Below are 16,991 nucleotides of genomic sequence, written 5' to 3'. Positions count from 1 at the left end.
ACTGCATGCACGACCTCCCCCAGATGCTCCAGACCCCAGCTTGTGAGAGGAGTGTGTGTGGAGAGGGTGCTGGGTACTCCTGCCTTTACCTCACTTCTGGGGAAATACCTGGGACAGGCCCCTTCACACAGCCCAATCCAGACCCAGGGAAGGTGTTCTAGTGAGGCTCTCCCATTCAGAGGGTTTCCTTCCAAACTCATCTCCCTGTCCCCTTTGCTTAGTCACTCATTCACTCAAAGCACTGTGATCTCGGGCAGGTGGCTTTACAGCTCTGTGCCTCAGGTCCCTCATCTGTCAAATGGGATGTAAATGGTGTTTACTTCAGAGGGTTGTGAGAATTAATTGAGATCCGCTCATTCTGACCTCTCTGGGTTTCAATCCCAAGAACTACCCATCCTTCAAACCTCACCTGTCCCCACGTATTCCTTGGCCCACCCTTGGATGGTGGGCCACCCCCGGATCAGACTGGCTGGGAGGGGAGAGTCTTTGAAAGAGAGATTATTGACACTTGCTCTGCAGTTTTCACATGATTTTAAAAATTTAATTATATGCCCCCTTGTGAAATAGTTATTCTTTCCCTCCATTTTACAGATGATGGTGAAGGGAGCATCAGAATGGTTAAGTAACTTGTTCAAGGTCACACCGTAATTAAGGGGCAGAGTCCCAAGTTTACACTGAGTCAAAAATGGCTGTCTCGTAGGAGGCTGCTTTACAGCAACCCAGGATCAGAGTGCGGGAGGGGTTCTCAGGGGTCTGGTTAACAGTTTTGCCGGAGATCATACAGACAAGTATGATCAGGTCAGCCAGGATGATCCTAACCTATGCCCAGCTTCATATCGCTGTAAGCCCCCGCGTAACCATGACTTGAATGTTTTCATTTGGGGAGCCTTTTTTGGAAAGACCCCCACTTGTGGAAGGCAGAGCGCATACTACAGACAGGGAAGCCGAAAGTGAGAGTCCTACGTTCAGTCAGAGTAGAAAGCTGACTTGGCCAAGCCAAACGAAGGAGCAGAGGCACATTTCCTTCATTTGGGAGAGCGAAAATTGGGCCGACTCCACATCCAGCGGTTCTTCAGCGGCCGGGTTTTTCAAAGCGCTGGGCCCAGCGTCTCGCGAGGACCCTCCCCAGGAGTACCCCCCCACCCGCTCCGCCCCGCCCAGATGGCCGTCGCATCCCCCCTCAAGGTCTCCCTACCGGCTCCGCCCTCGGCCGCCCAGGCCCCGCCCCGGCCGCACTGTCCCACTCTGCTGGCGAACTCACTCCGGCGAGCGAGCGGCGGCGCTCGGCCTTGTGGCAGGCGGCTGGGGCCGGCGAGGGCGCCGAAGCCGCGGGCGGCGGCGGGGCTCGGAGAGGCGAGCGCAGGGGCTGGCAAGGCACGGCGCCGCCGCTGCGAGCGCCACTGAGCGGTCGCGCAACTTCGGAGCCTGAGCGCCGGAGCCAGGCGAGCGCTCGGAGACCCGGAGCCGGAGGGGCGCGCCCGAGCCTGGCTCGAGAGCCGGCGCCAGGCACCCGTCGCACCCCGAGTGCCAGGCGGCCCTCCGCGCAGCGTGGCTGCCGCTGCCCCCACGGAAGGCACGGGCTGGCGCGGCCGGGCGCCGGGGAGGACGGCGAGGAGGAGGCGGCGGCGGCGGAGGCGGCGGCGGCGAGGCTGGGGCCAGGGAGACAGCCCTGGGGGAGAGGCGCCCGAACCGGGCCACGGGAGCATGTGGGCTCGGAGCGGAGCTCGGGGCGTGCTGCTGCTGGCACTGCTGCTCTGCTGGGACGCGAGGCTGAGCCAAGCAGGTAAGAAGCGATCGGGCCTGGGGGTGCGGGGCTAGGGGACCTTTGCGCCTTTCTCTACCCTGAAGTTGAGGTGGTCTTTCGTCGCACCGATGCGCGCAGGGAAAGCGGCAAGGGCGCCCAAGTTAGAATGTAGATTTTACTGCCTCCCAAAGTGGGCGATGGCGCATCCGCATCGCAGGAGGGGGGCGCATGGAAGGGGTTCACAGGAAGCTGAAATCTCCCTGCTTGCTCCTCGAAGGGATCCCTTCTTCTCCTTGGAAGGGGTGTCGGAGTCAGGGTCTGAGTCTCCGGGAGGATCCGCCTCTTGGGTACCCCCCGGCTCCCCGCGCGCCTGGCGTCTGCGCGGAAAAAGAACTGTGGCTACATAAGCAAGGTGTGCGCTCGCTGCCGTACGCCGGTAACTTCCTAGTCTGGTCCCCGCTAGCCTAGGCTCTTACGCGCTACAGGGACAGGAATCTGCAGACCAGAGGGAGAGAGGGAAAGACCTGCGGAGCGCCAGAAGCGCTCCGGCAGCCGAGGGAGGCCGGCTTCCAGGGCTCCTGAAGCGGAGAGGGCTAAGTCCTGCACACACAGCTTGCACGAGATCGCGGGGCCCGCAGGTCTGGAAGGATTGGTTTTTTCCCCCCTGAGTGTTGGGGTGTGTGTGTGTGTGTGTGTGTGTGTGTGTGTGTTGGATGCGGGCGGGAGTTCTTAGCGATTCTGCCGAGTTTTCTTTTAAATGGGTCACTGACATTCTCGCTGGCCGGGGAACAGACTAGGTGCGCTCTCGGTAGAGCGACCGCTCCGGACCCACCAAGATGACTTCTGCGGACTGGTGGGCTCCTGAAATAAAGTCCCTAACCCGCCTCTCTCACTGTGGATGGATATGTTTCTCGCTCGTCCTGTAGCTGGACCGGGCGGGCGTCACTGGCAGGGCTGCATCTCCCTCGGGAGCCTGTGGACTGACTGGAGCCAGCCTCTGGTACCCGAACCCCAGCAGGTGGGCTGGCCACGGCCACTGGACACCTTGGCTCCGGAGCCACGTGGGAAAGGGGCCTCCTGCGCGGAGTCCTCTCTGAGTTGAGGCTGGGAATGAAGCAGGAAAACTGGAGCAGAAAGTGGACGAGTTGACGTAGCCCTCCCCCATCCTACCTCCTGCTGCGATGTTGCCATCCGCCCTTCCCCCACGTAGCCAAAGATTCCTCGCCCGGGAATTAACTATTCCCACGACCAGGAGTGAAGGCTTGGCTTTAGCACATTCTCCACTTTTTTTGGGGGGGGGGGGTAGGGGAGGGGAGTGCAAGTCCTGTGCAAGTCCTGAGTTACAACACTCAATCATTTGATCCAAGTTAATTATGATTTGGGCAGACTCTGGTATTTAAAGCAGTGTTTTGAAGTTGGAAGGTAATGATGGGGACGGGGGAAGGCAGGCTGCTGAATGTCCAACCTTGTTTTAAAGGGTGCAGTTAGTCGTGGGAGGTGCTGGGTTGGGGTGTTGGTTTCTGGTTGGAGGGTAGGGTGAAGTCTCTGTAGATGGCACATGGGCAGGATTGTGTCTTGGGAAGCTGCTTTTGTACCAGCAGGACAGTGGAATCAGAAATAAGTACTTAGTTTCCCGGGAATGTGGGGCTGTGGTAGGAGAAAGACAAGACTGGTTGGCCTGTAGTTCTCTGGGTGGGTGGGCTTGGCCAGGAAGGCTGGTGGTGGCCTGCATTTTCTGCTTAACAAAGCATCCAGCCCCCACCTTTCCCAGAAGAAACCCTAGGCCCAAGGCTTTGATGGATTTGGGCACGAATGGTGCTCAGCCAGAAATGGCCTCTCATACCGGGCTTTGATTTCTCACCATCGAGCAGAAGCCGTGTTGGAATTGTGCTCATTACTTAGCGCTGCAGGAGCTGCCTGCCCACCAGCCTGGAGAGGGGCCAGCTGGTGGGGTCAGCCTGCAGCCTTCTCATTGCCCAGAATGTGTGGCCCTTAGAAACCTGCCTTCAGGAGGGAGAACATGGCCCTGCCTCCCACACAATCTTTTTTCTCTAATGCCACAGGCACAGAGCATTATTCTTTCAGAATGTTCTTTGGGTTTTTCCAGTGGATCTTTCACAAGCCCCATTTCACTGACGGGGAAAACCAAAGCCAGAGTGTTGTCTTTCCCCAAATCTTGCCTTCACTTGACCACAAATCGAAGACTTGTGTGAAGGGCTCTTGTCCAATAGCTAGGCTGATTGAAGCCCAGCAGACCCTCCCTCCCATTCTTATCCACCCACCCCTCTGCCATGAACCCCATAACAGACTATGGCAGGCCAGGCTGTCCCTGCCGAGAAGGATCTTTCCTGGGTGTGTCCAGGCTCCCCTCAAGTGGCAGGCACCTCTCTCTCATTTTCCCCACCCCACCCATCCCTAGTGAATATGGGAATGAGCTCCCTTTACAGCACTGAGAATTTTTTTTAAGCTGTAAAGTCTGATGGTGGAGAAATCAAAACTAGAACCATAAAATCCCAGACCCTTAGAAGGTGATGTCAGCAAGTGACTAGCCAGAAAAGGCCACTTCAAAAGCTCTGGTTGGCCCTGGAACTCTCCTCCCACCCCACCTTTCAGCCCTTCCTGGAGCTTTTAATGAGCCTTTCCATGGCCTCTGACTGGGATGGTTGAGAAGGAGCCGAGGTGTCAGGATAATACTTCTTTTTAAGATGCAATTAAAATCAGAGTTTTCTAGTGTCTCTGCTTGGTGTGTGTGTGTGTGTGTGTGTGTGTGTGTAAGCCTGTCCTCGTTTCCCTCTGCACTCACTGTAGCAAACAGCCATCTCACTTAAACAAATGGAAAATCAAGTGTCTTAATGGATTTTCTCATTAAAGTGAAAGTACCACTGCTGGGAAGAAATTTCTCCGGTAATCTCTCTCCTCCACCTCTCTCCCCTCCCCCGCAAACAGGGAATTCTGTAGGATAAAAACCGTTCCCCTCTTTTCCAACCCACTTATTGAACTGTTGACACTTTGGGACAGGCCAGCTTGCCCAAGGTCACATTGGGACTCAGGGGTAGCGCCAGGACGTGAACTGAGGCCCCACGACCTCAGTCTAGTGCTTCTGGTTCCATCGTTCCACCTGGGCTGGAGACCCACCATCATGGGTCTGGGCTTGAGACTCTGAAACTGAGGCATCACTTAAGGCAGGCAGCTAAAGAGAAAGTCGCTTTGATGACTGCTTTAAACTGGAGCTCATGGCAGGATGGAGGAAAGAGGTTGAGAGTTGGGAGGGTGAAGACGTGTTCCAGGAGAGGGGGACCAGGGCAGAGCCAAAGTTCAGGAATGAAGCACTGAGACGAGGCAAGTGCCCAAAGGTGGCTCCCCTGACCGTCATTGGCCTCCTGAGCAACTGCCCTGACCTGGGGAAGGGAGACAGGTCACAAGCCAAGCTCCCTTGGGCTGCAGGGCCAAATAAACATTAGCGTTACAGAGCTCTACACTCATTTGTAGAGTCTGGGGACAGAATATGTTTCTACTTTTTATTTCAAAGCGTTAGGAGCCAGTGTCCACCCCACCTCTTTTTTGTTGAATTTCTCCTAGACTGAGGGTCTTACGATTCTTTTCCGGAGTGTCAGGCTAAAGATGAGGTCTGCCTCCTACCCCCAATTCCCTGAGCCACAGAGGTTTTCTAAGGAGGGTCATGGGCTGCCTAAGACTTTGAGAATGGGCTGGGGGGAGATGGGTCCTTTTCATTCCAAGCGCTCTCCAACAAGGTTAGTGATTCTGAACGGACAGTGCAGGCAGTGGGTCCTTTGACCCTCAGAGCTGGGGTTGGGTGGAAAGGAGACAGCTTGGAGGCCACTGCTACCTTCAGGAAAGGGTAGAGGGGGCTGAGTCTTAGGCTAGGATTTGGGGGTGGGAGCCTGGGCCCAGGGTAACTGCTGCCTGGGCAGATGGCCCCCAGAGGGTAGGGAGGAGAACGCCGGCGCTCAGGCCAGAGCTGGTGCTTCTCTTGGCATCCTCCTCCTTCTCCTCCTCACCAGTTTCCTAAACAGCTTCCACAAATAGAGTCATTAAAGCTGTGAAGGCAAAATGAAACCAAACAAGTGCGTTCTGTGCTTTTCTGTTTCTTATTTTTTCAAAGGAAATTAAAAATACCGTAATTAGAATAATACAAGGGGAGAGCATTTTCCGGAAGGCCTAGGGTATGAGCACTTCACAGCCACGGGGTTGGCTCAAGAGGATTGGGGCTGGAGCGCCACCTCCCGCCCCCTTAGGGTCTGCGATCTGCCGGGGTGCCGCGAGCATTTCCCCCACCTCCGAGCATTTCCCTGAGCCTGGGTCAGGTGAGCCCCTCCTAAAGTTTTTTGGGAGAAGCTGGCATCCCGGCGCTGGCCTTGTCCCCCTACTGGGGGTTGGGTGGCGCTGGACTGGAACTCCGGCCCCGAGCCGCCGCGGCCGCTGGGCCCCCGCGAGCAGCAAGTCCGGGCGGAGCGCGTTGAGCCACAGGTCCCCGCGGCGTTCCTCCTGGTCTTCGGCGACGCTAATGGCAGCGAAAATATTTGCTGAAATGCAGGCATAAATCAGCATCCTCCCCGGTCCCCACCCCCACCCCTTTTGTCTCCTCTTCCTTCTCTCCTAAAGCTCTGGGCTGCTGCTAGCGCCCGAATTTACCCTTTCCAAGTAAGCATTCTGATTAGCATTTCCGCCACTTGGGGGGCTGGATTCTACCCTCTCCAGCGCCCCCCACCTCAACTCCGCGCGTCCCCATCTCCACCTCCCTCGCCAGCCGAGCTAAATCGGTCCGCTGGAGTCCCGGGAGCTCTAACGCCAGCGCCTAGCGAGTGAGTGCGCCTTGCCGCCCTCCTTCTCACCTCCCAGAACAGGCTGCCCCCAGCGCTTGCAACTTAACCGTTGGCCGCGCTGCTCGGCTCGGCTCGTTTCTCAGAGAAGGCAGGCTTGTGGGTGTGAGAGTATGTATTAAGGAGTGTGTGTGTGGGGCGGTGAGAATGTGTATTAAGCAGGTGGGCGGAGGTGGAGTTTGCAGTGGGAGGGGAGGGTGAGTGTGGTGTTGCATTGGGGTGACAGGCGTGCGTTGGGGCGAGGCGTGCGTACGGGCAAGGCGTGCACAGGGTGTGTGCTGGAGGATGGATGTGTGTGTTGAGGAGCGTGCCTTTTGTAACTCAGGATGTGTGATGTATAGGCTGTGTGTGTGTGGGGAGGGTGGACAATGTCACGTGGGCACGCTTGTGGTGTGTTTGTGTATAAATAGGTATGTGTAATGGGACAGTGAGTCACCACAAGGCATGGGAAGCTCCATCCATTGTATTCTGTTGGGGATTCCTCTTTTGGGTGGGACACAGGCCATTTGCTTGTCAGCACTAAAGATACCTCATTTTGCCCGCACCTGCACTGTGAGCAAGATTTGGCCTGAGTGCCAGGTTCTGCTGTTGATAGGGCAGAGGACAACTTTCCCTGCTGAGTCGGATGGGACGGGCCTGCCTGAAGGTGGGTCCTGGTGCTTCAGAAGGAGGAAGGTTGTCTGAGATGGACCCTAAGCCAGCCCAACTGCTTGGGCTACTGCCCCCGGGAAGACCAGGGTCTCAGACCCAGAGTCTCCTTCGGTCAGCTTCCAGCTTCCCCAGAGCATGGGAGCGGCTGTGGTTTGGAGATCTGCTCTCTGAACTGGGTCAGCTCATGCTTCAGCCTGTTTCCCCCAAGGGGAGTGAGGTCTCTGGAGTTTGCTGGAGAAGGGGCCAGCAGAGCTTGAGTGGGTGGCATCCCCAGTGGAGAGCCTCATCTCAAACTGACATGGCTGGGGCCTGGGACTCACAGTGGTGGCAATTGAAAGAGGACACACCCACAGACACACCTACACACATGCTAGACTCCACTGTCCTTACCACTTTCTTGGTCACAGAAGCGCTTCCCTGTGTTCCCAGGGCTGGCCACAGGAAGGACTGCCATCCTTTAACTCGAGGATAAGATGGATTGTTCGGGAACAGGGAAGCCCACAGGAGGATCAGTCTCTTTACAGTTTACAAAGCCTGTAAAACTGTTGCTTTACAGTTTACAATGCCTTTCATATGTGCAACCACACTTTGTCCTTGTAAGAACCCACCGAGGAGGTGGAAGCTCACTTAGGAGGCTGAAGAGGCAGGACTGGGACCCAGGTTTATGTTAGTCAGGATTCTCTAGAGGGACAAAAACCAATGGAACAGATATATATATATGAGAGTTTATCAGATCTCTCTATCTATCTATACACAAAGGAAGAGTTTATTCAGTATTACATATTAGATATATATATGTATATATGAGAGTGTATTGAGAGAGTATTAACTCACACAATCACAAGGTTCCACAGTAGGCCGTCTGCAGGCTGAAGAGCGAGGAGAGCCAGTCTGAGTTCTGAAACCAAAAGAACTTGGAGTCCGTTGTTCCAGGTCAGGAAGCATCCAGCATGGGAGAAAGCTGTAGGCTGGGAGGTTAGGCCCGTCTCTCTTTTCACATTTTTCTGCCTGCTTATATTCTAGTCTCGCTGGCAGCTGATTCAATTGTGCCCACCCAGATTAAGGGGGGCTCTGCCTTCCCCAGCCCACTGACTCGAATGTTAATCTCCTTTGGCAACACCCTCACAGACACACCCAGGATCAGTACTTCGTATCCTTACATCCAATCAAGTTGACACTCAGTACTAACCATCACAGGGTCAGAACTCCTAAGCAGTCCTGGCTGCAGCCCTTGAGGAGATGCTGTCTGTAAAGGATGCTGATGTCAACTCTAGAAATGTTAAGTGGCATTCAGAGAGTTGCAGATGCCATGTGAGGGTGACAGATGATATGCAGGGAAGAGCAGAGCAGCACCAAGGTTCTAAGGCATGGGGTTTCCTGGAGGGGTGATGAGTGCCAGACCTTGCCTCTGTCCTTTTCTGGTCCTTCTGAGAGCATGTCCTGAAGAGAGGATGGGAGGTGCTAGCTAGCTGGGCATGTGGGCAGGAGTGCCAGCTTACCTCTCCCTGCTCTTGGGAAATTTGGCCCTGTTAGCATCTGCTTTGTTGACCCTCTTGGGGTGGGCACCAATCCTTGGGGAACCAACCCTCTGGCCCCATTTCCCCTTCTAGCATCCCAGGTTCAACTGAAGGTGTGTGCCTGGGTCACAAGCCCTCTTAGCTGCTTCTGACTCCGTGGGCTAGGACTGGGGTAAGGCCTGGAGGCAAAAGGCTTTCTTCTTCTTGGATCTCTCTGTGTGGCTTCCAAAAGTGGAATGAGCCCAGAAAATACTTTCTAAGCACTGGTAGGGATCATGTTGGGCGTGTGGCCATGGGGAGGCATTTCCCTACTTTTTGCCACATCCCCACTAGAGAACACAAAGTGGGTAAGAAGGGCAGGAAGGAATCCTCCACCTAGCACTTCTGTGAGCCATTTGTCGGGGGTGGGGGTGGGGGGATCCTCTGTCATCACCACCTCTGGGAACCCCCAGCTGCTCTGTTTCCACACATACCCCTCCCCGGGGCCTTGGCTTCTGGTGCAGAAGAGTGCATGGCATGGCCAACTGGAACTCTGAGGAGGTTAACATGGCCTCCCAGCATTGTCACTGACTAACTTGGTGACCCTGGGCAGCTCACCTAACTGGACTGTGCCTCCGTTTCTCACCTGTAAAATGGGGGTAATAATAACATCATCCTTAGAATTGCCTTGAGAGTCTCATGAGCTGATGCATGGTGAAGCCCTTAGCACAGTGCCTGGCGCCCGGTGAGCACTCAGGACCTGTTGGCATGCAGTCTGCCCTGGAGAGAGCCCAGCAATGCAGCAGCATCTTCCTCCATGGGAGTGAAAACTGGGAGGTCAGGGCCGGGAGTCTCAGCCGCTCCTGGCCAAGGAGTTAGGAGACTCTGATTCTTGCCTTTCATTTGCTATAAGACCTTGGGCAAGTGCCTTTCCCTGTCTGAATTCTGATTGTTTGGTCTCCCTTCCTATCTGTAAGTCTGGAGAAGGGCGAAGGTGGAAGGATGATGCGTAAGGATGTGGGGGTTTTGTCTGGTACTCTCTGAAGAGGCCCCAGCAGCTAGAAGGCAACAGAGGTAGCTGAGGCCCAGAACCACTGTGTTTAGAGAGGCCCCTCCGGAAAGTCAATATATTGACTGGAATGCCCTTGCACACATTATGCGGCCCTGGGTCTCTCTCTTTGAAGCCATAAATCACCCTCTGGGACTTCCGTCCCTTTTTCCTGCTCCTTAAGCATCTCCTGCCTTGGAGACTGAGAACCTCAGATACCAAGTAGGGCTCAGGAGGTAGAGAAGGGCCCCGTTGGCAGAGGCAGCCTGGGCATATGTGAGAAGGGGCCTGTGGTCCCCCACCCTTGTCACCCACTCCAAAGTTCAAGTGCGCCCTGCTGAGGGTGTGTTAGGGACAGACTTTGCAGACCTGGACCCATGCCATGCATGGCTTCATTTATCAGATGCAGGGGGAGGCTAATTTTGAGGGTTGGAGAACGAGGACTCCCGTCTCCACATAGGGCATTGGAACACCAGCCCACCCTAAAACTTGAGGCACATGCGCATTCATTCTGTCTGAGTAAGTGCTGAGCTCTGCAGTCAGAAGCGAAAAAAGCACGGGCCCGACTCTTGAAGAACTGATGGGCTTTGTGCTACTGCTTGAAGTGTGGACCAAGTGCCAGGCCTGTGATGCTGGGGTGCAAGGCAGGTTAGGAAGATACAACAGAGAGGAACCATTCGAGGATGAGCTGAGGTGTGTGTGTCTTTGGAGGGGTCTTGTGCAAATGTTTAGAGGGCAGGCTGTGCAGTCACATTCCTCGGGTTCAAATCCTGTCAGTGCCACCATCTGGTTGTGTGTCTTAGAGCAAGTTGCCTACCCTCTCTGAGCTTAGTTCTGAGCTTAGTTTCTTCATTTGTAAAATGGGAGTAGTAATAGCACCAGTCTCATCAGATTTGGAGATAAATGAGATTATGCATAAAAGTGCTTTGCATATTCTGAAGTGCTCGGTAGCATTTACTGTCATCATTGTGATCATCATCATCATCATGATGTGGGTACCATGTATTGGGTGGAATGAAGGGAAATGCCTATGATGTCAAGAGGAAGAAGCTCTTGTGGCCTGGGTGGTCAGAAAAGGCTTCATGGAGGAGGGAAGGTTTGCACTTGACTGACCCTTGAAGGATGAGAGACTTTGGGTAAATGGAGAGGGTGACCCTGCTAGGGATGTGCACGTGAAGCCGTGGCTGGGAATGTCTGGCACATCCACCCAGGAGAACATGCTACTGCATTCAGCTTCTGACTCATGTCTGATCATCTAGCAATTCAAGACTTCTAGGCCCTGAGGTCTCTTAGTATAGTGGAAAGAGCCCCAGGCATTAGGATTTGAATCTTCTGGAAGTACCTACGTCAGGTGGCTCACCCTCTGCACCTCAGCTTCTCCATTGGTGAGATAGGCATGGTTCCACCACTTCCACCAGGTGCTGGTGTGACGTGAACTAACACATATGCAGTCTTGGCAGAGTGGGTGCTCTGTGGATTTCCATTGCCTTCCCTTCTCTTCATGCCCTTCCTCCACCCCACAATCTAGCTGATCCCTGGCTACGGCTAGGGCTGGGCCTGGGCCTGATTCTCTCCCTGTGCATCTCTGAGCAGAACAGGGGGACAGTCTCCAAGTGGCAAGTGGCAGTTTCCAGGTTGGCCAGAGAGCCAGGGAGAGGGGCAGGAAGAGAGAAGCTGCTTTTTCTGGTCCCTGGTGCTTACCTGGGCCTTCCCTGACCCAGGAAGCATCCCCAGGGGGTCTTCTGCTGAGATCACCCAGGAGCCTGCAACCCCTATCGGCCCCAAGCGGCGTCTGGAGGCATTACTGCCTTCAGTAGTACACAAAGCCCAAGGAGAGCAGCTCTGTAATGCGACAGAGGCGCCCGCCTGCCTGGCTGGGGACCTGGACACCCATGCAGGATGCAGAACTTACAAGAAATTGAGTCAAGAATTTCAGGAAAGTTGTCTTTGGCTCCCTCCCCCATCCCTGTCTCACCTTTGGTCATTCTGTGACGCAGCAGGGCAGAGTGAGATTCAGAGTGAGCAGTGACCTGTGGTGGGGTGGGAGTCTGTTGGATGGGGCAGCCTGCATTCTTTCCCTTTCCTTGTCACCAAGCCAGGGCCCCAGGGATGGGGAGACAGGTTCGGCAGGGGCAGGCGGGATGGATTGAGACTAGGTGATGGCAGAGCAGCCATGGCACTAGGTGACTAGGAAGGCTGAGTCTGATTTTGCTCACTCATGTGTATTCCTGGCACCCAGAGTACTGGATAAATCTCTGTAGAATGAATGAATGAGAACTCACGGTCAGGCCTTACTCACCAGAGGTAGCTGTGATTTTGTCCCAGCTGCCCATGGACCTGCTGCTGTGGATGAATAACTGAAGAATTAGAAGATTCTCATTCTTATCTGCTGCTTTCTTTCTTTCAACACTGGGTGCCCAGCACAGTGGAAGCCAGAGCAAAGTCTTCAGTGATCAGAGCCCCTAGGTAGGAAGGAATTTGTTCACTAAATCCAATGGAGCCACAGAGAATTATCCAGCTTTTGCAGTCAAGTGCCCTTGGCCCCTTTACATGGAGAAAGCAGACACTTGCTGGGCTGGTAAACTTTGTACTTATCTGCAAGGTGGCCCTTGTAAGGTGCAGCTGGTCCAGGCAGCTTTAAAATGTTTGTTTCCTACTTGTAGCAATGAGCCCGTTATCACTTCTCTCCACCTTGCCTTCTAGTGGCTCAAGAGAATGCCCACCGCATCGACACTGGCTCTGAGGCCTGAGAGCAAGTGTGGGCTGAGCAGCTATATCTAAAGGCCATGGCTAGATCTGACTCCAGGCATCAGCCCTCTATAGCAACTGCTACCAACTTCTTAGTAGGAGCTGGGCTTGGTGCAGGGGAGTATTTCTGGCCACAGGGTCTGGCTGATCCAGACTCTCAGTGGCACTATGTCCAGTACTGACGTCTTTGGGAGATTAAACATCCCCAGGAAGCAGCAAGCCTGGCCCAGCAACCATCCTCAACTAGGGGCTCACTTGTCCTTGTCAGGGGCCCCTGCCACAGGCTGATCTGAAATTCCTCCCTGGCAGCCCAGGAAAGCCAAGACTGCTGGGCACAGGGACCTCTGCTGCCAATCTGATCCAGCTCCTCCCCCACCCACCCACCCACACACACATACACACACAACAGCAGGAAAAGCTCCAAGTTGAGGATTGGGAGAACTGGATTCTTTTTTTTCTTTTAATAAAAAACTGTATGCTAATCCTAGCCATGCCACTAATTTGCTTTGTGACATCGGGCTAGTCCTTTTCCCTCTCTGAGCTTCCTCTGTCCAAATGAAGAGGTTCTGCCCTGGAATCAGAAAACCTGGCTCCATCATTAACTGCAATTTCATGAGCCTGCATCTTCTTACTATGAAGTGGGGCCCTGATTGGTTGTTGGGGACATTAAAGGAGATGGACATGGTCAGTGAAGGTCGATTTTCTTTTCTTTCCACCCAGAAGGAAATCCACAAATTGCTGGATCTCACCTTCCGGTGGGAATTTGGATCGCTGGATCCCAGATCCACAGAACCCGCCGCCTTCTCTCTGTCTTACTCCCTTTTTGACACGGGCATATTAGACATAAGGTAGAGAGGGGCTGTCCTAGGGACTTCTGAGATGCCTTCCAGCCATCAAAGCCCATCGCCATAAAGCACTGTAGGTACAGTTCAGGAAGGCCTGTGGGTTGATTTGGTAATCGTTTGGGGGTTATCAGCGAGGGGAGATAACCATTCAGTGTTATCCATTTAGGAAGAGCACTGGACTAGGAGTCTAGAATCTTCAGTTCTGAGGCCAAATCTATCTCTGTGTGGTAGGCAAATCCCACTCACCTTCTTTGAACCTCAGTTTACTCATTGGCAAAAGGAACAAAAGAAGCTGAATGCCAGGTAGGGCCAAGTAAGAAAACACCCTGAGAGGTGCTTTGGACACTGTTCCCCAAACCGCCAGGGCCACTGATCTGAGGCAGCAGGAGGCCTGCAGAGCAGCCCTGGACTAGGCAGTGCCTCCTGAGAACTGCTGCCTGTGGGGCAGGGATGGGAGAGCCCACGTGCCCATTTCCCTGGCTTCTCCCATGCATGGCTGGCCACCGCTGTTGAGCTCAGCAACAAGAGTTTTGGCCACTTCTTACCCATCGTTGTGCCCCCATCCCCTGACCCCGTTGCACACTCCACATCAGAACAGAGGAGGCCCGGGTGCCACGTCAGAGAAGGTTAGTGTCAGTGCCGGGTTTGATGCTGTCTGAGCCAACACACCATCTGCCGTGCCCACCAGAAGTTACATAATCCCTCGGCCGGCTGCCCATTCTTAGAAAACGGGGCAGGCAGGCCCAGCAGGGAGTAGAGAGTTAGAGTTTTCTTCTCTGCATTTTGTTTCCTCCCAGCCCACCACATCCCTGGACCAGTCTTCGCTCTCTGAGTTGCTCCCACACTGTTCAGAGCCTGAGACATAAAAGCCAAGGCAGAGAGAGGCTGAAGTTGGAAGGGGACATGGTGGGTCTTGAGGACTGCTTGCCATCATGCCACACAGACTCCAGGACACCCTGCAGACACTGCCTGCTGGCAGCACACCTGGCTGGCCACGCCTTGCCAGCCCTGCACATCTCTCCTCTGCTGAGCCTGTGGGGAGGACCACTCAACCTTCTAGGACAAATAAAGTCTCCTTCCTACCCGCTAGTTCCTGCAGAGATATTCCCTTTCCAAAATCTTATCAGATCATAAGCATTTTTATTTATTTATTTATTTTTATTTTTTATTTTTTTGAGACTGTGTCTTGCTCTTGTCACCCAGGCTCGAGTGCAGTGGCGCCATCTTGGCTCACTGCAACCTCTGCCTCTCAGGTTCAAGCGATTCTCCTGCCTCGGCCTCCCAAGTTGCTGGGATTACAGGCAGGTGCTAACCCACCCGACTAATTTTTGTATTTTTAGTAGAGGTGGGTATCACCGTGTTGGCCAGGATGGTCTCGAACTCCTGACCTCAAGTGATCCACCCCCCTCAGCCTCCCACAGTTCTGGGATTCCAGGCATGAGCCACTGCACCTGGCTGGAGACCATTATTCTAAGTGAAGTAACTCAGGAATGGAAAACTAAAAATCACATGTTCTCACTTGCAGGCGGGAGCTAAGCTATGAGGATGCAAAGGCATAAGAATGATATAATGGACTTTAGGGACATGGCGGAAGGTGGGGGGGTGAGGGATAAAAGACTACATATTGGGTACAGTGTACACTGCTTGGGTGATGGGTGCATCAAAATCTCAGAAATCACTGCAGAAGAACTTATTATCCATGAAACCAAATATCACCTGTTCCCCAAAACCTATTGAAATTAAACACACACACACACACACACACACACACACACGCACACACCCTAGTCCTGAAGCCGGTATCTTATTTAATGGGGAAACACTAAAGGTACTTTCAATAAGATGAGTAATAGACACCCTGCTGGCATTTACCTCTGCGAGTATTCACCACTATCTAGAGGTATTAGCCAATGCGATTAAATTAGAGTTGCCAATTAGAAGCATTAGAAAAGGTTAAAGAAGAAGTAAAACTATTCCTACCGATAGCGGAACATGCTATAAAGCCTCTGTAGTTAAAACAGCGTGCTTACTGGTGTGTGAATTGGCGAATAGACCAACAATAATAGTAAGTTCAGAATTAGACCAAAATGTCTATGGAAATACAGCACATAACAAAGTGGTATCACAGGTCACTGGGGTGAAGACAGACTCTTTAATAGATGGTGCTCAGACTACTGGGTAGCCATGTGGGAAAAGGTGAAATCTGATTCAAGCCTCACACCACACACAGAGATGAACTCCAAGTAGATTTGGGATCTAGATGTAAATAGTGATACAACTACTAAATGAAAACGTGAGTAAATTCCTTTTAACCTTGGGGTGGAAAAGGCTTTCTAACCATGACTTAAAATCCAGAGGCAATAAAATAAAAAACTGGTCAGTTTTATTATGTAAAAATTTTTAAATTTTTGACAAAAGAATTATAAAACACCTTAAATCAAGTCAAAAGACACAATATTTGACAAGTTGAGAGAAATATTCATAACATATGCCACAGACAAAGAGCTAGTATTTATAGTATATGAAGTGCTTTTAGATATCAAGGAACAAAGTGCTTTTAGATATCAAGTATATGAAGTGCTTTTAGATATCAAGCCCTAGCAGAAAGGTGGAAAAAAAGACAGGAACAGACAATTCACAAAGTACGATAGAACGATGACCCTCAAACAGACTCACTCGGAATTAGAGAAACATGCATTAAAACAACTACGAGATACTCATTCATCAGACGGGAAAACATTAAACACTATGGCCTCACATTACCTATACATATATCATATACATATAATGTATATATATAGTTGTGGAGGGGGCTTGAGCACATGAGGAGCACCTACTGGGCCTGCTCTGTGCCCACATTGGCCACTTTGCATGCATCGTCTCACTTAGTCTTTGCAACGACTCTGGGAGGAAGGTCTTAGCAGCAGAGCAAAATGGGGCTAGAAGTGAAGTGACCCACCCTAATCTAGCTGTTAGTGTCAGGCCTCTTCTAGGTTCATCCCTAGCTTTTGGACTCCAGATTCAGTGCTCCTTCCATGAGCCCACCCTACACCCCTTCCCCAAGGCAGGGACTGGGTCTTACCACTGCAAGCCTTCCTCAATGCCCAGGGAGTGCTGGATGCTCTGGAGCTACTTGTGGAGTGCCTGGGTGGTGAGGGAATTGAACTTGGAGCTGCTTTATCAAATGCAGACTCCTCCAGCGTGATTGTGGCCTCCCTAAAGAGCTGTCGATTGATGGACGGAACTGGCCTTTCCCACAGGCCAGTGAGCCAGCCTAAGTCAGCCCCTTTGCCATTTTAAGGATTGATCGGAGAGAGTAGGTGTTTGTGGGTGCATGGGGAGCAACAAAGCCCCAGGGCCGAACAGCTGGTCTGCCAGAAAAGAGGCTGAGCCGGACCTCAGCTCCTCCGGAGGGTAGAGGGGACCCTGGGAGGATGGTGCCGGGCATAATTGCCGGAAGGTCCTGCTCCAAGCCTGAGAGTTCTGCTTACCAGTCAGTAAGTCGTTTATTACACCCTTGACAGTGTCCTCCACCCCTGCCTCTGGATCCTGAGGAGTTTGCAGAGGGTGGGGCAGGGCCCGTTGTGGGTCTGGCCTCTCCAGGGAAAGGGGCCGCCG

The 16,991-nt window shown here is 53.1% G+C and overlaps 1 protein-coding gene across 1 annotated transcript in view; it reads left to right on the top strand.

Moving 5' to 3' along the window:
- Positions 1–1,267: 1,267 nt before the first annotated feature.
- Positions 1,268–16,991, top strand: part of UNC5B (unc-5 netrin receptor B) — an 87,726-nt gene continuing 72,002 nt past the window's right edge. The window contains exon 1 of the mRNA XM_035268057.3: positions 1,268–1,783. The gene's annotated coding sequence lies outside the window, so the exon portion shown is untranslated. The remainder of the gene's footprint in view (positions 1,784–16,991) is intronic.

This window comes from Callithrix jacchus, chromosome 12, assembly GCF_049354715.1.
Source record: "Callithrix jacchus isolate 240 chromosome 12, calJac240_pri, whole genome shotgun sequence".
Classification (NCBI taxonomy): Eukaryota; Metazoa; Chordata; class Mammalia; order Primates; family Cebidae; genus Callithrix; species Callithrix jacchus.
The sequence above is the reverse complement of the archived record's forward strand: the minus strand, read 5'-3'. Positions and strand labels throughout refer to the sequence as shown.